At 45.5% G+C, this 23,975-nt stretch overlaps 1 protein-coding gene across 16 annotated transcripts in view; it reads left to right on the top strand.

Annotated features, from left to right (window-relative positions):
- Positions 1 to 23,975, top strand: part of EPHA6 (EPH receptor A6) — a 1,277,595-nt gene that overhangs the window by 717,196 nt on the left and 536,424 nt on the right. The gene's annotated exons all lie outside the window — the stretch shown is intronic.

The raw sequence follows: 23,975 nt of genomic DNA, 5'->3' as shown, positions 1-23,975 counted from the left end.
CGACTTCTCCTTCTATCATCTAATAATAAAAGGGTGGATTTAAAGCGTTTTTTGTGGATCAGTAAAACCGGGAACATGAGGGTGTAGGGTGCTGAGGCAGCAGTAAGTTTAAAGTGTACCCGAGGTGATATGTGACATGATGAGATAAACATGTGAATGTACAATGCCAAGCATATTAATAACCAGGCTGTTTTACTTGTTTATTTTGTTGCCTAAAAGAGTTCATTTCTAGGCATGCAAGTGACAGCTTCTGTCTTGTCAGTCCCTTGTCTGGAATTTAGTAAACATCACTGATAAACAAATTACAGCCATGAAAGTGTCAGTAATCCTGCGCTTACCAGGTCAGTTGCTGCTGCCACCGCTGGCAGCGCATCTGGGACTTCCGGTACGGCTGGCCGCAGTGGCAGGGATGGTGTCAGCGACGTTCCTGCGGAGATCCAGCCGCATGATACTCAGAATGTAAGTGAGGGCGGACACATGCGCTGTCAGCGTCGCTCCTCTTATGCTCTAAGGAAGCATGTCAGCTGACCAGCTGTCAGCTGACACGCATGGCTCCACCTCCGGTTCCGGATTGGCCAAATGGCTTGGGGGTGTGTTCTCCTGCTTACCCAGGCTTCTTAAGCGCTGTTCTGACATTTGCTCACTGTCTGCTCTAGCTAACACTTCGCAGTGAAGGCTTCAGACCCTAGTCAGTTCCGTGTGTGGCTTGAACCGGCAGGACCCCGGGGATTCCATACTAGCTCAGCATATATATACTGATTACTTATGTTTGACTATTGCCTGTTTCTCGGACTTCTCACTGCCTGTTGATTCTGTACCTTTGCCAATCAGATATGTTGCCAACCTCTGCCTGATTACTTACTTACCTTTTGCCTGCCGATTCTGTACCTTTGCCAATCTGATCTGTTGCCGACTTCTGCCTGATTACTCACTGAGATTTTGCCTGCTGATTTTGCACCTCACTTATCTAATCTGTGGCCGACCCGATTGAATGATCTTTCTCTATATCTGTATTCAGTGTTAGTGCTGCCTTCTACTATCACTGTCTGTAAGACCATTCCCTTTCAGGGAACGTCGGATTGTTGTCTGTCTGCTAGTGCCCACTGCCCACACACACTAGCAGATCGTTACAAAAAGTTTTCCTGGCAGAATACAATTTCTGAGTACAGGGAGAGATTAAAAAAAAATCAATAATTCATGTATTTTAATTTTGTGACACTAGGCTGCCACTGAGCAGAGACAACAAAACATTCAATCTACTTTGTAAATGTTTAAATATAAAATTAAATTCATGGGATATCTAAAAAAGAGAGTTTTAGGAGTAGAGGATAAATACAAATGTTTATCTCATCAGCTTATTTTTATTTCCGGTTCACTTTAATGAGCTGAAATTCTCATAATTTAGCTTTATCAAAAACTAAAATAACAACAACAATAACAATAATATTTATATAGCGCTTTTCTCCCTGGGGACTCAAAGCGCTGTGACCCTGCATTATACAGTCTCAAAGGCTCGGGAAAAGAGGTGAGTTTTTAGCCTTTTTTTAAAGCTGTCCAGAGAGGGAGCCTCTCGTACTGATTGTGGAAGTGAGTTCCATAGAGTAGGGGCTGCGTAGGAAAAGGCCCGAGCACCAAATGTTACGTGTATCCTGGGAATAATCAGCTTCATCTTGTTGGCAGAGCGGAGGGTGCGTGGAGGGACATAAAATTCCAATAGATCCGCTATGTATTTGGGTCCCATGTGGTGTAGAGCCTTGAATGTCAGCAGGCAGATCTTAAAATTGATTCTCCATTTTACTGGCAACCAGTGAAGAGTTTGCAGTACTGGGGTGATGTGTGAGCTGCGGGGGGCATTGGCTAGGAGTCTGGCTGCAGCATTCTGTACTAGCTGTAAGGGGCGCAGAACCTTTTCTGTAGATCCGATGAACAGGGCGTTGCAGTAGTCTAGGCGGGAGGATACAAATGCATGAACCAGGGCAGGTAGGTCTTCAGCTGGGATAAGGTGTTTGATTTTCGCTATATTTCTTAGATGGAAGAAGGAAGACTAGACGACAGCTGATATCTGCTGTTTGAGTTTTAGATTTCCATCCAGGATCACCCCAAGGTTTCGCACAGAGTCTTTATACTGTACAGTATCTCCCCCAATTGCTAGTTTGAGGTGGTGAGCGTTTTGAACTTTATCCATCATGTGTGGACCACCTACCACCAACACCTCTGTTTTGTCAGAGCTCAGCCTCAGCCAGCTGGTGTTCATCCAATTTTGTAAATCCACTAGACACGCATTTATGGATGCTGATGGGTCTTGGGTGCCAGGCTTGAAGGACAGATACAGTTGTGTGTCATCTGCATAACAATGGTATCCTAGGCCATAGTTCTGGATTATTTTGCCCAGTGGGAGCATGTAGACTGCAAAGAGTAATGGTGATAGTACAGAACCCTGTGGAACTCCATAGGGAAGGTCTGAAACCAGCTAAGAACAAGTACCCCTTAGGCCACAGTAATTCTTCAGTCGCTGGATTAGTATTTCATGATCCACAGTATCAAATGCTGCAGACAAGTCAAGAAGAATCAAAATTGAGCAATCACCCTTGTCCCTTGCAGTAAGTAAATAATAGTTTGGGACTTAATTAGCACTTTGGTATTTGAGTTTTCATTTTGTGTAGACATGCTAAAAAATGCACTGTTTTTTTTTCCAGGCTGCTTGTTAATTCAGGGACGGTGCTCAGGAGAATAAATGAATGTGTATTAGAATGCTGTGTACACATTTAATCATGATCTAAATGTAGCTCTGCTGCCTAATCACTCCCATTAATCCGATTTACCTTTACATCGCATAGCAAATAGAGACCAACATGAAACGCGTCAGCAAAGATCACAAGAGACAATTTGTGCCGGGCTACAAATAGAGAAGTGTATACATGCCACGGTATTCTTTACGTGGCGGAGCCGGGGGGGATTTCATTCCAGCGCTCCCACGGCATAAAAGGACATTATTATAGAGTCACAAAGGGGCTTATTAATGAAAGCGGTGCAGCCGTGTGGATTCCGCTTCCTTTATACTGTGATTATCGGGGATTAAAAGCAATGTGGGAAGCTTGTACGGAATCCTTTACATTTAGCTTCTAAAAGAATCCATTTTCCAGATTAGTGGGATAATTATAATATTTACATAATGTAACCTGTTTCTGTTTCTTAGGAGAACACAAAGGGGAAGTTCGCTTTTGTCTCTCTTATGTTACATTTGTCAGGGATGCAAGTCATCATAAGGCTCCGTTCACACGGGTGACTGCCGGGGTTCGGGGATGTTGTTTACTGCCGGGATCGACCAATGTCTGCATTGAGATGAATAGGAGCGCTCATCTCTGCGTGACCCCAGTATAGCTAGCCAGGTACAGGTGGCCCCACAATAGGTAGTCAGGTATAGGTGCCCCCAGTATAGCTAGCCAGGTATAGTTGTCCCCAGTATAGCTAGCCAGGTATAGGTGGCCCCACTATAGGTAGCCAGGTATAGTTGTCCCCAGTATAGCTAGCCAGGTATAGGTGCCCTCAGTATAGCTAGCCAGGTATAGTTGTCCCCAGTATAGCTAGCCAGGTATAGGTGCCCTCAGTATAGCTAGCCAGGTATAGTTGTCCCCAGTATAGCTAGCCAGGTATAGGTGGCCCCAGTATAGCTAGCCAGGTATAGGTGGCCCCACTATAGGTAGCCAGGTATAGGTGCCCCCAGTATATGTAGCCAGGTATAGGTGCCCCCACTACAGGTAGCCAGGTATAGGTGCCCCCAGTATAGCTAGCCAGGTATAGGTGCCCCCACCCACCACACATTGTAGGCAGCCAGAGCCCCCAATGCAGAGTGCAGCAGAGCCATGAACTCAACCTCCTGGCCGGGACGAGGCACACACAATGCTTCCATGTTCCTCTTCTAAACCCAGGACCTCCTCTCTGCTCTAAAAGATAAGCAACAGCATAATAACCTTTACAGAAAAATATTTACCGTATTTTTCGTACTATAAGACGCTCCTGGCCATAAGACCTACCTTGGTTTAGAGGACAATAACCAGGGGAAAACAAATATATACTTAACCTGGTACATCCATGGTGAAGTGCATCTTGTGGATTATGCCGCCTTGTACCTCTTGTTTCCCTGTGTCCTCCTCTGTCTCCTTGTGTCCTCCTCTGTCCCCTTGTGTCCTTCTGTGTCCACCGCTGTCATCCTTGTGTCCTCGTCTATGCCCTTCTGTGTCCCCCTGTATCCTCTGTTTGTCCCCCTGTGCCCTCCTCTGCATGGGCACAGTACAGGGAGTCCCTGACATTGTGGCAGGTTGGAGGCTCGTATGGGCAGGCGTTCACAAGTCAGGAACTCCCTGCATTTGGACTATAACACGCAGTGACTATTTTCCCACTTTTGAGGGAGAAAAAGTGAGTCTTATAGTACAAAAAATACAGTACTTGTTACAGCTTATAGAGCTCCTCAGAGATGCTGCAGTGTAGTTACTTCCTGGTTTGCACATGCAGGGTCATACTCGTGTGTTTACATATATCCTGTCTGAATACACACTGCGGCACAGTTCAGACAGCTGACAGCTCAAATTACAGCGGCTCACTACTAGCAGATAATGGAGAATTAGGCTGTTATCTTTAAATACGAACTGGGTGGGTTCCTCTGTGTTTTCCTTCTCTCCTGTGGAAAAGTTTAGGTCTTCTTTAAAGGGCAGAATCAGACTGTGAGCAAATCTGGGGGACAGTCGGTGGCATGACTATATACTGTGTAAGTAGCTGCAGTCTGCATGTAAGTAGCTGCAGTCTGCAGAAGATGTCTATATAGATACTATATAAATACATTGATTATAAAAATCCACACAATATGCATAAAATAAATATACATAAAATACATAAAACAATGAGCCTAAACTTGAGCAAGAAGATTATTATTATTATTATTTATTGGATTTCTATAGTGCCAACATATTGTGCAGCGCTGTACAATACAAAGTTTACAGACAGACAATGATAACAGGGATGACCGACAACACAATACAGGTAATAAGATACAATAACACAGTGGAGGCAATAAGCAATAAGATACGCAACACAATACTGTACAGGTAATAATACAATGCCAGATCATACCCTGGAGTAGTAGTCCCAATAATACAAGTTCACATGATTCTGTGGGTAGTGTACAATCAAGTATGTATGATACACAATGATGGAGGGCGTTGCCAAAGACTTACAATCTAGAGCAGGGGTGCCCACACTTTTTCAGCCCGCGAGCTACTTTAAAGTTCGCCGAGGCCAGGAGATCTACCGACGTTTTAAATGCACCCGCACCCCCCCCCCAGGTATATACCCAGGTATATGTGCCCTTAGAATAGGTTAGCCAGGTGTATATGCCCTTAGTATAGGTTAGCCAGGTATATGTGCCCTTAGAATAGGTTAGCCAGGTACAGTATATGTGCCCTTAGTATAGGTTAGCCAGGTATATGTGCCCGTAGAATAGGTTAGCCAGGTATATGTGCCCTTAGAATAGGTTAGCCAGGTACAGTATATGTGCCCTTAGTATAGGTTAGCCAGGTATATGTGTCCGTAGAATAGGTTAGCTAGGTATATGTGCCCTTAGTATAGGTTAGCCAGGTATATGTGTCCTTAGTATAGGTTAGCCAGGTATATGTGTCCTTAGAATAGGTTAGCCAGGTATATGTGCCCGTAGAATAGGTTAGCCAGGTATATGTGCCCTTAGTATAGGTTAGCCAGGTATATGTGCCCTTAGTATAGGTTAGCCAGGTATATGTGTCCTTAGAATAGGTTAGCCAGGTATATGTGCCCGTAGAATAGGTTAGCCAGGTATATGTGCCCTTAGTATAGGTTAGCCAGGTATATGTGCCCTTAGTATAGGTTAGCCAGGTATATGTGTCCTTAGAATAGGTTAGCCAGGTATATGTGCCCTTAGTATAGGTTAGCCAGGTATATGTGCCCTTAGTATAGGTTAGCCAGGTATATGTGCCCGTAGAATAGGTTAGCCAGGTATATGTGCCCGCAGTATAGGTTAGCCAGGTATATGTGCCCTTGGAATAGGTTAGCCAGGTATATGTGCCCGTAGAATAGGTTAGCCAGGTATATGTGCCCTTAGTATAGGTTAGCCAGGTATATGTGCCCTTAGTATAGGTTAGCCAGGTATATGTGCCCATAGAATAGGTTAGCCAGGTATATGTGCCCTTAGTATAGGTTAGCCAGGTATATGTGCCCTTAGAATAGGTTAGCCAGGTATATGTGCCCTTAGTATAGGTTAGCCAGGTATATGTGTCCGTAGAATAGGTTAGCCAGGTATATGTGCCCGTAGAATAGGTTAGCTAGGTATATGTGCCCTTGGAATAGGTTAGCCAGGTATATGTGCCCTTAGTATAGGTTAGCCAGGTATATGTGCCCGTAGAATAGGTTAGCCAGGTATATGTGCCCGTAGAATAGGTTAGCCAGGTATATGTGCCCTTAGTATAGGTTAGCCAGGTATATGTGCCCTTAGAATAGGTTAGCCAGGTATATGTGCCCTTAGAATAGGATAGCTGGGTATATGTGCCCTTAATATAGGTTAGCCAGGTATATGTGCCCTTAGTATAGGTTAGCCAGGTATATGTGCCCTTAGTATAGGATAGCTGAGTATAGGAGCCCGGGTACACGCAACTTACCTCCCTCCAGCTCCAGCGGTGGCCTCCTAGTCTTCACCCCCTAGAGGGCAGATAAGCCATTTCGGCGGCTGAGGGAGGCTCCGGCGGGCTACGTGCGTTGAGCAGGAAGTTTTGCTTCCAGCGCCACGCCCCCAGCCATGACAATGCGTCATGGCAGAGCCGCCCCTGGTCTCTCAGCCGCGCCTCTCTCCATGCGAGATCAGTGGCCAGCAGCAGAATCTATTGGCCGCATTCTAGAGCTGCTGGCCGCAAAATTCAATGGGACCCGATCAGGCGGCCCGATCCAATCAGGCGGCCCGATCTACCGGTAGATCGTGATCGACCTATTGGGCAGCCCTGATCTAGAGGGAGGGGGTAGAGACACGAAAGGACGGGGGTTCTTAGCAGAGAGAGTTAGGGCAGTGTTGAGGTGAGGTAGGCCTCCTTGAAGAGGTGAGTTTTGAGGGCGTGTTGAAGGATTGGGCAAGCCTGATGGGCAGTGGGAGAGAGTTTCACAGGATGGGGCAGTTCTAGTGAAGATGCACCTGATGCAAGATAGAAGCATTCTTCATACCTCCCAACATTGTAAGTGTCGAAAGCGGGACACTTAGGCCACGCCCCTGGCCACGCCCCCAACCCCCTAGCCACGCCCACTAATTTATTTATATATATTTTTAATTTATTGTTTATTAAAAAAATGTAATTAATTACTCCCGAAAGGGAGGGTGCCAGTGGGAGGGGGAGGAGGGTGGCCGAGGGGGGGGAAAGAAAACCCGATCGAGGCACCAGCCCGGGGATGCGTATGCGGCATGGATGCCGCATGGACGCTATTAAGCTTCTCCCTCCCTCCCTCCTAATGTGCCCCCAGTGTCCCCTTATGTGATTAATTAGGGGGGTTGTCAGTGGAGGGGGGGAGAATGCCCGTCACCGTGGGTGGGGAGGAGGGTGCCACTTTTAGGTGGGGGGGGGCGCCTGGGCAGAGTCATAGTAAACAGGAAGCACATGGAGGTCGGATGCCAGAGACAGTACGCGTGCATCAGCGGTAAGAGGACCCGACTGCCCGCTCCGCTGCGCTCACTCTGCCTATAGGGAGGGGAGGAGAGGGGGGCACACGGACATACATTAGGGGGCATTCAGAGAGGGAGGGAGGGAGGAAGTAATGAAGCCGGGCTCCCGCATCCCTCAGTACCGCGGCTAGAGCCTCGATCAATTTTTCCGCCTCTATTCTCTGCCAGCCGTCGGGATTCGAGAGGGGGGGCCCGGGATAGCGGGAGGGCCCCCCCAAATCGGGAGAATCCCGACGAAAACGGGACGGTTGGGGGGTATGGCATTCTTTCATTACCTGCACTGCAGTGAATGGACAGACAAGAAAGCAACACTTGCTAGGGAAACAGCAATATCAGGTTTATGAGAAGTGGGTCCCTCATGATTGTCCATAATGATTCTCACAGTTTTCCTGCGGTGACAAAATCAAGACAGAAGGCTTAGCCGGAGGTAACGCAGCATTCTCCTGATTGATATGGCTGTTCAAACTCTTATGATTTCTGTGTCTCCTTACATTCTTTATGAGGCTGCAAAAATAAAAAACAAAAGGGGTCAGCACAAATAAAAATGATTCGTTTTGATCTACTACTTCTTTAAAGTGGTGTGCAACTCGCATTTTATCTATGGTCTAAAGCAGTAAAGCAAACCTGAAGCGAAAATAAACTTATGATATACAGGTAGTCCTCGGTTAACAAACGAGATAGGGACTGCCCACTCGTTCTTAACCTGAATCTGTCCGTAACTCGGGACTACCTGTTCTGACCTGTTGAAAAGCAAGAATATGGGCAGCGGAAGGTAAATAGAGGCCTACTCACCTGATCCTCGGCGGTAGAAGGTGCCCTCGTGGTGCCCGGAAGGTCCGCAGCCCGTCCTCTCGCTTCCTCCATTGTTCCCCGGCAGCTCCTGGCTTCACATGCGGCGCATAATGACGTAATCAGGAAGCGCCGCCACTAGGGGGCTCTTCCTGATTACGTCATTAAGCGCTGCATGTGAAGCCAGGAGCCGCCGGGGAACAATGGAGGAAGCGAGAGGACGGGCTGCGGACCTTCCGGGCACCACGAGGGCACCTTCTACCACCGAGGATCAGGTGAGTAGGCCTCTATTTACCTTCCGCTGCCCATATTCTTGCTTTTCAACAGGCCAGAACAGGTAGTCCCCGGCGGGCGTGACGTCATGCGACGGGGCGGAGCTACGGTCGCGGCGTTCGTATCGGCGAGTCGTTCGTAAGTCGGGCGTTCGTAACCCGGGGACTACCTGTAATGAACTATATGTGTAGCACAGCTAAAAATAGAACATTAGTAGCAAAGAAAAGAGTCTCATATTGTTTTCCAGTATAAGAAGAGTTTTAAAAAAAATCAGTTTTTATCTATGCAAAAGAGCTTCTCTGAGCTTTTCGACCCACTAGCTGGAATACAGTCCTGTTTTCTGAAGCACTTAAACAGCCAAGAAACAGTGAGGGAACTTGAGATAAGGTTTTACCACAGGAAAGATAAAAATGGGAGCGCTCTATGGTGTATTAAAGTTTATTATATCACTATAAAAGGAATAATAATGCACTGACAAGATATAAGTTGCAATCAAGCATGTCACCCCGCAAGTGGGTTATCAGGAACACCTTCATTCAACTCCTCCTTCCGGTAAACCGTAGCTGTGGCCAGCAGTGAGGGCGTCCAGGTGGTGATCGGAGAAATTCAGGTGGAGTGCTGTATGAGGTTCCTCGTTATCCTAGTGCCTACAATGTCATAATCCGTTTTGATGTACAACGCCTTCATCAGATCTGATGAAGATGTTGTACACCTTAGAGGGGATAATGTATAACTACATCAGAGGGCAATATAAAAGCTTGGCGGATGAGCTTTTTGTCCCTAGGCCTTCTCAAAGGACTGGAGGACATGATCTGCGCATGGAGGAAAAACATTTTAGCCATTTATTTAGGAAAGGGTTCTTTACAGTAAGAGTGATTAAAATGTGGAATGCATTGCCACAGGTTGTAGTCATCGCAAATTCTATAACTGCACTTAAAGGGGGCTTAGATGCTTCCCTTCATGGCTACAATAGTGATGTTGATCCAGGGATTTTTTCTGATTGCCATCTGGAGTCGGGAAGGAATTTTTCCCTTTAGGGGCTAATTGGACCATGCCTTGTAAGGGTTTTTCGCCTTCCTCTGGATCAACAGGGATATGTAAGGGGCGCAGGCTGGTGTTGTACTTTGTTCTCTGGTTGAACTCAATGGACATATGTCTTTTTTCAACCCAAGTAACTATGTAACTATGTAACTATTTACTATTAGCGTCACCACCTAGCCCCCAACTGATGCAGCGGAGGCACAACAGGTACTCAAGCCCTGTATCTTATATGTCGGTGAAACCAAAATAATATTTTATTATTAGTATTATATTAGTATATTCATGTTACATTGGTAGGTACGGTTATTAGCATTGTATTTTCTAGTCTGGTAATGCCATTTAAAATATAAGTGATATACATATATACTGGTATTAAAGTGGTTCTGAACTCTTGCACTCTTGCACAGGACAGAGGAAAAACAGAGAGAAATGCACCCTATATGTATTTAGAGAGTTTAGCCTGTCTAATCCCCCCTCATCTGTGACACTAATCACAAGTTGTAATTTGATCACTCTGTTGTGTCAGCTGGCTGCCACAGCAAATCAGCTAATTGGTAAACAAAGGATGTTAACCCTATGTCTGCTTCCACGAAGCAGGAAGTAGACACACTGCAGATTTATTGCAGGACTTGTATCAGCTGTAACAAAGAAATGTTTTACTTTAAAGGATACCTGAAGTGACATGATGAGATAGACATGTGTATGTACAGTGCCTAGCACACAACTAACTTTCTCTGTCTGAAAGAGTTAAATATCATGTATGTAAGTGGCTGACTTAGTCCTGACTCAGACAGGAAGTGACTACAGTGTGACCTTCACTGATGAGAAATTCCAACTATAAAACACTTTCCTAGCAGAAAATGGTTTCAGAGAGCAAGAAAGAGATACAAAGGGGAATTTCTTATCAGTGAGGGTCACACTGTAGTCACTTCCTGTTTGAGTCAGGACTGAGTCAGCCACTTTCATACCTGATATTTAACTCTTTCAGGCAGAGAAAGAAAAAAAAAAGGAACACAGCCTAGTTATTTGTGTGCTTGGCACTGTACATACACATGTCTATCTCATCATGTCACATGTCACTTCGGGTATCCTTTAACCAGCCGGGCGGTATGGACGAGCTCAGCTCGTCCATCACCGCCGGAGGCTGCCGCTCAGGCCCTGCTGGGCCGATTTTCTTCAAATAAAGAGCAGCACACGCAGCCGGCACTTTGCCAGCCGCGTGTGCTGCCCGATCGCCGCCGCTCTGCGGCGATCCGCCGCGAGCAGCGGCGAAAGAGGGTCCCCCCAGCCGCCTGAGCCCAGTGTAGCCGGAACAAAAAGTTCCGGCCAGCGCTAAGGGCTGGATCGGAGGCGTCTGACGTCAGGACGTCGGCTGACGTCCATGACGTCACTCCGCTCGTCGCTATGGCGACGATCTAAGCAAAACAAGGAAGGCCGCTCATTGCGGCCTTCCTTGTTTATTCTGGGCGCCGGAGGCGATCGGAAGAACGCCTCCGGAGTGCCCTCTAGTGGGCTTTCATGCAGCCAACTTTCAGTTGGCTGCATGAAATAGTTTTTTTTTAATTTAAAAAAAACCCTCCCGCAGCTGCCCTGGCGATCTTAATAGAACGCCAGGGTGGTTAAAGGTGATCATGCTGTTGCTAATCTTTTAGAGAAGAGAGGAAGTTCTGAGGTTCAGGTCCGCTTTAAGTTGCCCTCATAGCTTTATTGAGACTAAAGAATAGAGCTATGTAAATTTACGTGGGTCCGCGCAAAGTACCATTAGTAATTTAGTTAGTAATGCAAATAAAATTACCAAATACCTGAGAGAGCAGTGCTGTCAAAACCTCTCATTTAAACCGAATTATGCTAATTATATATGCTCAAAGTAAGAGATCTGTGTATTCCCAAATCTCTGCGAAAACAGGAGGTAAGAAAAAAAAGCATTCTTCTCCCTGAAGACTCATGTAGGGAGATGTTTTCTAATATCCTTTAATCTTCTAATACCCGTAATCTGCACACTCCGACTTGAGGTAAGGAACTGAAATGGGTTTCCCGTGAAAACAAACAGGGAACATACTGTAGAGACCTTGGCAGGAAATGACCAGATTCTCCCACGTAAGTCATGCTTATTAATGATGTCGATTCAACTATTCCGAGTAAATGTGATTTTGATCAGAAAGAGATGAAGCAAGATGGGCACAGCTGCTAAAATACCCTTTATTTGTGGCTGGGTAGACACATATAGATTACAGCAGTGGGGGGAAGGCGAAGTCTGACAGCTGTTTCACAGGGACTAGCCCTGTGAAACAGCTGTCAGACTTCGCCTTCCCCCCACTGCTGTACAGGGCCGGATTTCTGGGAAGGTCAGAAAGGCCACGGCCTAGGGCGATAAAATCAGATAAGAAGGGTGGCATGACTTGGAGAGTGAAGAGGTCATATGTCAAAGTAAATCATCTCTTCTGGTCCCGCAGCGCAGCCAGCCAGCGCCCTGCTCTGCTGAATTCCAGAGTTCCCCAATCCCTGCTTCTCTCTCTCACATTTCCTTATGTGTTATAATTTAGGATCAATCATAACTGTCACCTGATAATCCATTCTTCTGTATGATGGACATACAGATCGATGTGAGAAATACCAGAGATTTACATTACAAAGCAGATAGAACTAAGTTCTGCTGAGTTTTAATGCAGGCATTCACAAACATCAGTGAGCTCTGCTAGTTTCTTCACCTCTTTTACAGCTTTGACACTGACCCCAGCAGCTGTTAATTACTTTATCTAACCCTAATTTATGTTTCTATTTTGTTTTCTTAGCTAGCAGTGATCTCTTCCCTGTTTCGATTAACTCTTTCCCGACTCATTCTCTGTCCTGCTGCTACCATCTATGAGAATTGCAGGAATAAAATTGTAGTTTGCTTCCCTTTCATTGCTAAACTGTCACCTGAGCTGTTACTACCTATATGCTAGTGTGTATGGTTTGGTATCCTTTCTTGTAGCAGTACAGCATTGTACCGTCTTAGCCATCAGCGAAAGCAGAGAGTTTTGAATCCGGATGATACCATTTATTGGCTTAAAAGAAAAAGAGTAAGCTTTCTGCTAATAAGCCTTCTTCAGACTTTGTTCCTGTATACTGTCAATATGTTAGAGCACACCACCATATGCACATTCAACATTTAAAAGAGATGCATAGATTTTTCAGCAAATATAAATAAATGTCATTCAGATGCTTTACAGTGGAGCTGAACTCTTGCACAGGACAGAAGGAAAACAGAGAAATGTTCCCTGTATGTATTTAGAGATGCCGCAATAGGCACAGGCAGCTGCTGAGATCCGCCGTGTTCCTGGCCACAGCATTGAGGCAACCAGACTGGACTTACAATCTGCAGGAAGCGGTAATGAAACACTATTTGTGTGATATGCGATATTTTAATGATTTACATTGTGAGTTTTACTCTATTTTGCGTATGAAGCTACATTAAAATAGTTAATGCACTAGAGAGCGCTCCTTCCCCCCCCCCTCCCTGCCCCCCTTTTTTCTGCTTTTATCAGCCATTTACTGTGGTCCCAGAGTATCTTAGGAGCAGCGCTCAAAAGTGGTTAACTACAAACCTTGTGGAAGTTCAAGTTGGAGCGCAGTGGAATTGTGTTTTGTAATTTGATTTCTACACTGTGTCACCTGACTGTCACAACATCTAAGCTCATTTGAAAGCACAGGATGTTAAAAACATGTCTGCTTCCATAAAAGCAGGAAGTAGACACACTGCAGATTTATTGCAGGATTTGTATCAACTGTAACAAAGAAATGTTTTTATTGAAAGGTTATGTTGTTGCGTATCTTTTAGAGCAGAGAGGAAGTTCTGAGTTCAGGTCCACTCGAATTACAACAGAACATCCAAAGTGGGTCTTGACAGGATGTTTGCTACTTACCGGTTCTCTGTTTTGGATGGGCTTCTCTCCATTGCTCTGCCCTGCCACCTATTTGTGGCTCTGACTGTAGCCAGTCGCACAGAGGACAAAGAAGCAGCGCATGCTCTGGTCACTCGCGCTCCCTGTCACCTGTATGTGGCTCCAACTGCAGCCAGTCACACAGAGGACAAAGAAGCAGCGCATGCTCTGGCCACTCACGCTCCCTGTCACCTGTTGATGGCTCTGACTGCAGCCAGTCACACAGAGGACAAAGAAGCAGCGCATGCTCTGGCTACTTGCGCTCCCTGTAATTTCTCGCTCCTGCCCATGGCCGGTACAGTGTTATGCATTCTTGACAAGTACCGGTCATACATCAGCGTCATTTCTCAAGTATGCATGCCCAGAACACTATCGGCTGCTGTGCACATTCGGGCAGGAGCGCGAATTACAGGAATTATTTGTTGAATGGGGGGCAGAGCAGCACAACTGAAATTAGCCCATTCAAACCAATAATCGCTAGTCAGAGTGTTGGACAAAATATATTTTTTTTGGGGGGGGGGGGGGGGGCACTTGGTGACAGCAGGCCTAGGGCACTGGAAAGTACAAATCCGGCCCTGCTGCTGTAATCTATATGTGTCTACCCAGCCACAAATAAAGGGTGTTTTAGCAGCTGTGCCCATCTTGCTTCATCTCTTTGCGATTGAATTTGTGGACTACTATTGGAAGCACGCTGCAGGTAAGCCCAGTGCGGTTATATCCATCCCTGCTGCATTTAGTGCCAGTGCCTTTTTGCTCTCTTGAAAGTATTAAATGTGAATTTGAATTGCAATGTCAGACGACTTTTTTGGTGTTCTTTTTGACAGAGTGGGGAAGTGTTTCATTGTCTACAAATCTTTAATTCCTGTTCTTATTCCTGGTGCTGAGCAAATTAAATCGGGGAAAGGGGGGGGGGGGGGGTGAATCAATATCTACAACAAGGGTAGCAATGATTGAAGTGGCCCCTAACTCTTGCAGATGACAGAAGGGAAACAGAGAGACATGCACCCTGTATGTATTTAGAGAGTTTAGCCTGTCAAATTCCTTCTCAACCACACCTCCTAACAATGTGTTAGGCTAAAAGGTTATTTTTTTTATAGATATACATATGCATAGAGGGAGTTACTGTTTGCTTGGCAGTTGGAAACAGCTGTTATTTCCCACAATGCACCAGGCTCACAGACAGGAAATTGTCAAGCCCTAAGTCCTGACATCATACTGTGGGAGGGGTTTCACCACAATATCAGCCATATAGACCCCCCCTGCTGATCTACTCAAGAAAAGGTAGTAAAGATTTTGCATAGGAAAAGGAGGTATCAGCTACTGATTGTGATGAACTTCAATCCTTGGTTACGGTTCCTCATTAATTGACCTCTCTGTTTTCTTGGACAGTCTAATAATACAAATAAACTATAAACACTTACAATGTGCCTCCCACAATGTTTTACATGTGTCATGGAATGGAGTGAAAGGGATCAAGGGAGAAGTTAGAGGAGCAGTACAAGGATCTCTGAAGCCAGCAATGCATATTTGTTGGAGGCTGTACTATAACCTAGATGCATGACTGGATGGTCACTTTTGTGTTGTGGGGGTACACAAATACCCTCATTTGCACACTTTAAAGGAGAACTGTAGAAAGAGGCGTATGGAGGTAGAGTGACCAGATTTTTGTAGGCTCAACCTGGGACGGGGTGAATTGGGGGGGGGGGGGGGGGCTGCGCCACGCCGAAAAACAGGGGAAAATTTGGTGTCTGCAGCGCGTGCGAAAAATGGGCGTGGTCATGACATTCTATGGGCGGAGCTAACAGAATGATGCAACAGCGAGGCATAAGAAAGCAGTGTTTACGCCGTGATGTGGTCAAACGTGGATTCTCATAATAGGTGTGCAGAAACTGTGTGATGCTATTTAATAGTATGCCATAACCCCAAAGCAGCAAACACAGCCAACTATGACCATTAAATAATAAATGCAGCAACAGTTACCCCAGACACCACAAAATAAACGCAATGGGCAACATTTCAGCACAAAATAATCGCATTGCAGGCAACATGTCAGCATAAAATAAACGCAATGGGGGCAAACATGTCAGTACAAAATAAACGCAATGGGGGCAAACATGTCAGTACAAAATGAACGCACTGCGGGCAAACATGTCAGTACAAAATAAACGCACTGCGGGCAAACATGTCAGTACAAGATAAACGCACTGCGGGCAAACATGTCAGTACAAAATAAACGCACTGCGGGCAAACATGTCAGTACAAGATAAACGCACTGCGGACAAACATGTCAGTACAAGATAAACGCACTGCGGGCAAACATGTCAGTACAAGATAAACGCACTGCGGGCAAACATGTCAGTACAAGATAAACGCACTGCGGGCAAACATGTCAGTACAAGATAAACGCACTGCGGGCAAACATGTCAGTACAAGATAAACGCACTGCGGGCAAACATGTCAGTACAAGATAAACGCACTGCGGGAAAACATGTCAGTACAAGATAAACGCACTGCGGGCAAACATGTCAGTACAAGATAAACGCACTGCGGGCAAACATGTCAGTACAAAATACACGCAATGCGGCCAAACATGTCAGTACAAGATAAACGCACTGCGGGCAAACATGTCAGTACAAGATAAACGCACTGCGGGCAAACATGTCAGTACAAAATACACGCAATGCGGCCAAACATGTCAGTACAAGATAAACGCACTGCGGGCAAACATGTCAGTACAAAATACACGCAATGCGGCCAAACATGTCAGTACAAGATAAACGCACTGCGGGCAAACATGTCAGTACAAGATAAACGCACTGCGGGCAAACATGTCAGTACAAAATACACGCAATGCGGCCAAACATGTCAGTACAAGATAAACGCACTGCGGGCAAACATGTCAGTACAAAATACACGCAATGCGGCCAAACATGTCAGTACAAGATAAACGCACTGCGGGCAAACATGTCAGTACAAAATACACGCAATGCGGCCAAACATGTCAGTACAAGATAAACGCACTGCGGGCAAACATGTCAGTACAAGATAAACGCACTGCGGGCAAACATGTCAGTACAAGATAAACGCACTGCGGGCAAACATGTCAGTACAAAATACACGCAATGCGGCCAAACATGTCAGTACAAGATAAACGCACTGCGGGCAAACATGTCAGTACAAAATACACGCAATGCGGCCAAACACTTCACCTGCAAGAAAAGGCATTTACTCACCTGGCAGAAGACGTCCCCTCACGCAGCCGGCCTCTGGTGCCTCAGGTGCAGCTCCCCCTGGCCTGGACGATCTTCAATCTCCCGCTCAGCCTCTCACAGGCAGAGCAGGGCTACGGCAAGATGGCGTCCGGAGGCGGAGCCCCGTACTGGAGACAAATAGTCTCCAATACAGGGCTCCGCCTTCGGACGCCATCTTCCCGTAGCCCTGCTCTGCCTGTACCTGCTGGAGGAGAACATTGCAGGCTGGAGCGGGGCTGCGGGGAATGAACTAGCGCAGCGTCTAGTAGACGCTGCGGCTAGTTCATTGTACGGTGGCCAGAGTCCCGAGGCCGGGACGTCCCGCTGCTAAAAGCGGGACGTTTCCCGGGACCTCATGCAGCCTGGGACAGCGCCCCCCGAAGGCGGGACGCGTCCCGGGTAAAGCGGGACGTATGGTCACCGTAATGAAGGCTACCATATTTATTTCCATTTAAGCAATACCAGTTACCTGGCTATCCTGCTGATCCTCTGCCTCTAATACTTTCAGCCATAGACCCTGAAGAAGCATGCTGCAGATCAGTTTTTTCTGACAATTTTGACAGATGACAAGATTAGCTGCATGCTTGTTTCTGGTGTGATTCAGCCGCTACTTCAGCCAAATAGATCAGCAGAGCTGCCAGGCAACTGGTATTGCTTAAAAGGAAATAAATATGGCAGCCTCCATATACCTCTCACTACAGTTCTCCTTTAACTCTCTCAGCCGAGCACCTTTTCTACAGCCCTACCTTATGTGTCACCCTTTAGATTGTAAGCCTTTGGCAGGGTCTCCAGTGCTTCGGAATATGTCCGTGCTTAATAATAATAATATATTCAAGGATCATCCTCATTCTTATTAGAATCTGACTTTTTCCATGTTGTGTACTGTTGTGCTTATATCCATAGCAACCAACTGATGTAGAACAGCAATGAAAGTAAAGCTGTTAGTTTGCTAAATCTTTTTAACATAAGCCGATGTACTCGATAAGCAGGCTGCCTCTTCAGCACGCCAGCAACCCCATGCTTAAAAAATTAATTACTGCAATCCATATATTGGTTGTGAATGCAAATAAGCCGAAACACTCTGAGCTTGATTTAGCATGGCTTTGCCTGGCTAGAGATCACTGGAGAACATAAATGATGCCACCATCCTCTTCTGAATTCATTAGCAATTGTCTGCTACTAGACAGTTTCACCTGAGCTATATTCAGCCATAGGAGGATGTTATGGAAATAGTGAGTACCTGAAAATGCAGCGGGAAAACACACACACACAGCAGACCTGCAAAATAATGACCGCCTCTCATTGTCATAAAAAAACAGGATTAGCTTGCACATAGTCTAGACACATGCATATTAACCTCTTAGCGACTGCTCCAGGCCAATTGGCGTGAGCATCGCGGCAGCCCCAGGACCACTGCACACCACCACTTGGCATGGATGGCTGGAGGCGGAGTTTTCAGGGGATCGCGTGCGCACTCATCCCGCCGGAATGACGGAGCTCCACTCCACCATCAGTCTCCCGCTAGGAGACTGTTAAATGGCGATACCGACGTCTATTTAGTCTGTACAGCACTGCGATCTACGGTAGCGCTGTACTGGGGAAAGCCGTGTGACACGGCTGTCCCCCTGGGCGGCAAGGAAGCAATCCGCTGTCATAGGCTGAAGCCAATGACAGCCGATTGCACTGATCGGCTGGCGGGGGGAGGGAGGGATAATTAAATAATTAAAAAAAGAAGAATTCTATTGTTCTTTAATAAAATAAATATTTAAAAAAAAATCTTGGGAGAAATTTAGACCCCACCAACAGAAAGCTTTGTTGGTGGGCAAAAAAGAGAGGGGGAATCACTTGTGTGGTGAGTTGTACGGCCCTGCAGCGAGCCCTTAAAGCTGCAGTGGCCTATTTTGTCAAAAATGGCCTGGTCACTAGGGGGGTTTAACATCACGGTCCTTAAGTGGTAATAGAGTACTTCCAATGTAAAAGACAGGGCTTGTTCTGTAAGGCTCTGCAGAGATGCTACTAAGGTTTTTGTGGCTCTAAGTGGCAGTTAATTTGGGGCCCTCTCCCCCTAGTCAGAGGTCCCTTCTCCTGTTATAATAGGTAGCCAAAGGTGCCCTTTCCCCTCAAATAGGTAGCCACTCTCAGTATAGATAGTCAGCCCCAGTATAGGTAGCCTAAGTTGCCCCGCCCCATAGGGCATTGGTAACTGGCAACACGCGTTATAATGCTATGGTAACGTGCGGTGTAAGGGGAGTAACGCACGTCATAGCAACATGTACGTTACCGCTGTAATGTTTGTGGCACTAACAGGTTGATGAGTGGTGCTCCATAGGCAGTGGTAACGGTGAAATTGCCGCGCACTCCCTGCACATGGCAACTTTACACAGTTTATTGCATTTGGCCCATGTTACCAACTCACCAACTCACCAACTCAGAACACCCCAAATAGGGGTTGAATCTCAAAACATGAACATTATCTCTAATTTGACCTGAAACACAAGACAGAGAGCGCACGGCAATTTTTCCCTGAGTAGCGTAGGGGGAGCACTAGCCATTAACCTATTACTGCCACTAGGTTAACACATGTATGGGGTAATGTGTGTTACCATAGCAACACACGTTTACCACAGTAACATACGTGACACTAATGGATTACCGGGCAGAGCTCTCCCTGCACTAGTAATGGTAGAATTGGTTCATGACATGAATTAAAGGGGAAGTGAAGTACGAGGTATGAGGAGGCTGCCATATTTATTTCCTTTTAATCAATACCAGTTGCCTGGCAGCCCTGCTGGTCTATTTCTCTGCAGTAGTATCTGAATAACACCAGAAACAAGCATGCAGCTAGTCTTATCAGATCTGACTTTAAAGTCTGAAACACCTGATCTGCTGCATGCTTGTTCAGGGGCTATGGCTAATAGTATTAGAGGCAGAGGATCAGCAGGGCTGCCAGGCAACTGGCATTGCTTAAAGGGAAATAAACATGGCAGCCTCCATATACCTCTCTCTTCAGTTCCCCTTTAACTCATTACTTATATTCATTTTTTATGAAACACTCAATTAATTTTACCGGTAGTGTAGTCAAGAATGGTATAACATACCTCCCAACTTTTTTCAGATCAGAAAGAGGGACACATAAGCCACACCCCTGCCACACCTCTAACCACCCCCAACCTCAACCCTAGTCACGCATACCATAAAGATTTTATAAGAAAAATATGTTGTTTTATAATTCAAACCACACTGGCCCTTCCTATCCTGGTCCATTATCCTTTATATCAACATTTGAAAATAAGAAATATATCAATTTTCAATGATGGGAATACAGTTTGGAGTCAATTAAACACATTTTTCAGTGCATAAAGTTCATATATTTACATAGACCTGTACATCAGTCCTGAAAGAGGGACAATTTAGGTAGAAAGAGGGACAGAGGCATTGGGTTCCCAAAGAGAGACTGTCCCTCCAAAAGAGGAACAGTTGTGAGCTATGGTATAATTCTCCTAGCCAGCCAATGAGCTTTCAACTACCCTTGAACTGTGTATTTCTCAACATACTTTTAATTCTCTTTCAGCTGTGGTGCTGTGATGTACAGTGGCTTGCAAAGAGGACTAGATAGTAAAAAGAGGTAATTTTACTCACTTCAGACTCTCTTTAAGAGTCCCCAGGGGCAGTTTTTTCCTTAAAGGTTTTCTTTAAAGTATTAGAGGCAGATGATCAACAGGACTGAGGCCAAGTGCATATCAGAGCGGTTCTGCTGCGGTTTGCGATCCGCTTGCGGGTGTGGATCCGCTAGGGTAATATATTTCAATGGGCTGGTGCACACCAGAGCGGGAGGCGTTTTGCAGAAACGCATACTCCCGGGCTGCTGCAGATTTTGGATTGCGGATGCGTTACTGCCTCAATGTTAAGTATAGGAAAAACGCAAACCGCTCTGAAAAACGGCACTTCAGAGCGGTTTGCCAGGTGTTTTTTGTTACAGTAGCTGTTCAGTAACAGCTTTACTGTAACAATACATGAAATCTACTATACCAAAACGCTTCACAAAACCGCAAAATGCTAGCTGAAACGCTACAGAAAAAGAAGAAAAAGCGTTTCAAAATCTGCTAGCATTTTGCGGATCTGCTAGTGGTTTTTGGTGTGAACTAGGCCATACAGTGGGTTGCAAAAGTATTCGGCCCCCTTGAAGTTTTCCACATTTTGTCACATTACTGCCACAAACATGAATCAATTGTATTGGAATTCCACGTGAAAGACCAATACAAAGTGGTGCACATGAGAAGTGGAACAAAAATCATACATCATTCCAAACATTTTTTACAAATAAATAACTGCAAAGTGGGGTGTGCATAATTATTCAGCCCCCTGAGTCAACACTTTGTAGAACCACCTTTTGCTGCAATTACAGCTGCCAGTCTTTTAGGGTATGTCTCTACCAGCGTTGCACATCTAGAGACTGAAATCCTTGCCCATTCTTCTTTGCAAAACAGCTCCAGCTCAATCAGATTAGATGGACAGCGTTTGTGAACAGCAGTTTTCAGATCTTGCCACAGATTCTTGATTGGATTTAGATCTGGGCTTTGACTGGGCCATTCTAACACATGGATAGGTTTTGTTTTAAACCATTCCATTGTTGCCCTGGCTTTATATTTAGGGTTGTTGTCCTTCTGGAAGGTGAACCTCCGCCCCAGTCTCAAGTCTTTTGCAGTCTCCAAGAGGTTTTCTTCCAAGATTGCCCTGTATTTGGCTCCATCAATCTTCCCATCAACTCTGACCAGGTTCCCTGTCCCTGCTGAAGAGATGCACCCCCCGAGCATGATGCTGCCACCACCATATATGACAGTCAGGATGGCGTGTTCAGAGTGATGTGCAGTGTTAGGTTTCCGCCACACATAGCGTTTTGCATTTTGGCCAAAAAGTTCCATTTTGGTCTCATCTGACCAGAGCACCTTTTTCCACATGTTTGATGTGTACCCCACATAGCTTGTGGCAAACTGCAAATGGGACTTCTTATGCTTTTCTATTAACAATGGCTTTCTTCTTGCCACTCTTCCATAAAGGCCAACTTTGTGCAGTACACGACTAATAGTTGTCCTTTGGACGAGCTGCAGAGATCTACAGTTCAGGTGGGGAAATTTGTCTAGAGTCACCATGGGCCTCTTGACAGCATTTCTGCTCTCCTTGTTCGGCCTGTGAGTTTAGGTGGATGGCCTTGTCTTGGTAGGTTTACAGTTGTGCCATACTCCTTTCATTTCTGAATGATCACTTGAACAGTGCTCCGTGGGATGTTCAAGGCTTTGGAAATCTCTTTGTAGCCCAAGTCTGCTTTAAATTTCTCAATAACTTTATCCCTGACCTGTCTGGTGTGTTCTTTGGACTTCATGGTGTTGTTGCTCCCAATATTCTCTTAGACAACCTCTAAGGCCTTCACAGAGCAGCAGTATTTGTACTGACATTAGATTACACACAGGTGCACTCTATTTAGTTGTTAGCACTCATCAGGCAATGTCTACTGACAACTGACTGCACTCAAACCAAAGGGGGCTGAATAATTATGCACACCCCACTTTGCAGTTATTTACTTGTAAAAAATGTTTGGAATCATGTATGATTCTCGTTCCACTTCTCACGTGTACAGCACTTTGTATTGGTCATTCACGTGGAATTCCAATCAAATTGATTCATGTTTGTGGCAGTAATGTGACAAAATGTGGAAAACTTTAAGGGGGCCAAATACTTTTGCAACCCACTGTATGTCACAGCTCCAGTGTCCCCGTTTACTATCATTTCGAGCTCAATGTTCACAAGCCCGCACACGTCGCAGTTTTCCTGCGCACTGCGTACAGTACAGCTTATGGTGTGGAGTTAAGGGGGTGTTCCTCAGCACGGCCAGAGAGGAGGGGGAACTGCCACTTCCTACCTGCCCATAATCAATGTTCTCCTCAGATGAACATTATAGCTGATCAGAGCACCACAGATAAAAGAGAATTAAAAGTATGTTGAGAAAATCCCAGTTCAGGTGTACTTTCACCCGAGAAACTATCCTCTGACCCGGGCTTCTGCCTTGTGGTAAGGCTAAGTAGCAAATTCGGGAAAATATTTAGCTTATTATCAGTTGTAACGATAGTTAGACATATTTAAGTATTTTCTGCAGGCACCAAATGTTCCTCTGAATAGACAGGGAAGGAATCTGTGGACAAAGCCCAAAAGGAATGTTAACATTTTTGGATGAAGGCATGTTTCTCCTAAGAGAAAACACATAAATATGCTCAATGAAGAGAATGGATGAAGCCATTATTCTCGAACATTCTCTGTTACTGTGTTTTACATTCAGGGAAGGCTTGTTCTATATATTTGATGCTGTAATGAAAACTTGAAAGTATTGATCTGTGCTGGCTGCACTGTACTGAATGTGAAGAATAGATCTTTTATGGCCTTTGTTGCACCTTCAGCTTCAGATGGGAATATTCAAACCGGCATTGTCTCGGTGTCACCTATCAGAAAAATAATCTGTCTGTTTTGCGGCCGTGCTGCTGCCCAGGGCTTTCTTGAGTAATGTTGTTCCATAACACGAGAAGGTGGCAGTCTATTACCGGTGATAGGACAATAATGAAGGTGTTAATGCCATCCAGAGGTGGAGATGCCAGCTGTAAGTTCTGAAAGATGTGGAACAGTAGAATACATTACAAAAAGAAACTGAAGACTACTGTTCAGAAGTGTAAAAATAACCCCGGTGACCCCTTGCAACTGCAGGAGGAGGGCCAAGGGGGCTATGAGGGCACATTTACCTTCCCCCACCAGGGAAGAGTCCAATTGGTCTGTTAAAGGACCAATAGGTAGACCCAGTGGCTCTTTTAAAGAGGCTTTGCCAGGGCTTGCTAACTTTAGTCTAGCAAAGTCTTTCGTTGTTCATTGAGGATCTTCAATCAACTTCATTGAGGACATTGGCATGGGACAATTTCTGAGGATATTGAT

This window comes from Hyperolius riggenbachi, chromosome 2 (assembly GCF_040937935.1).
Source record: "Hyperolius riggenbachi isolate aHypRig1 chromosome 2, aHypRig1.pri, whole genome shotgun sequence".
NCBI lineage: Eukaryota > Metazoa > Chordata > Amphibia > Anura > Hyperoliidae > Hyperolius > Hyperolius riggenbachi.
The sequence above is the reverse complement of the archived record's forward strand: the minus strand, read 5'-3'. Positions and strand labels throughout refer to the sequence as shown.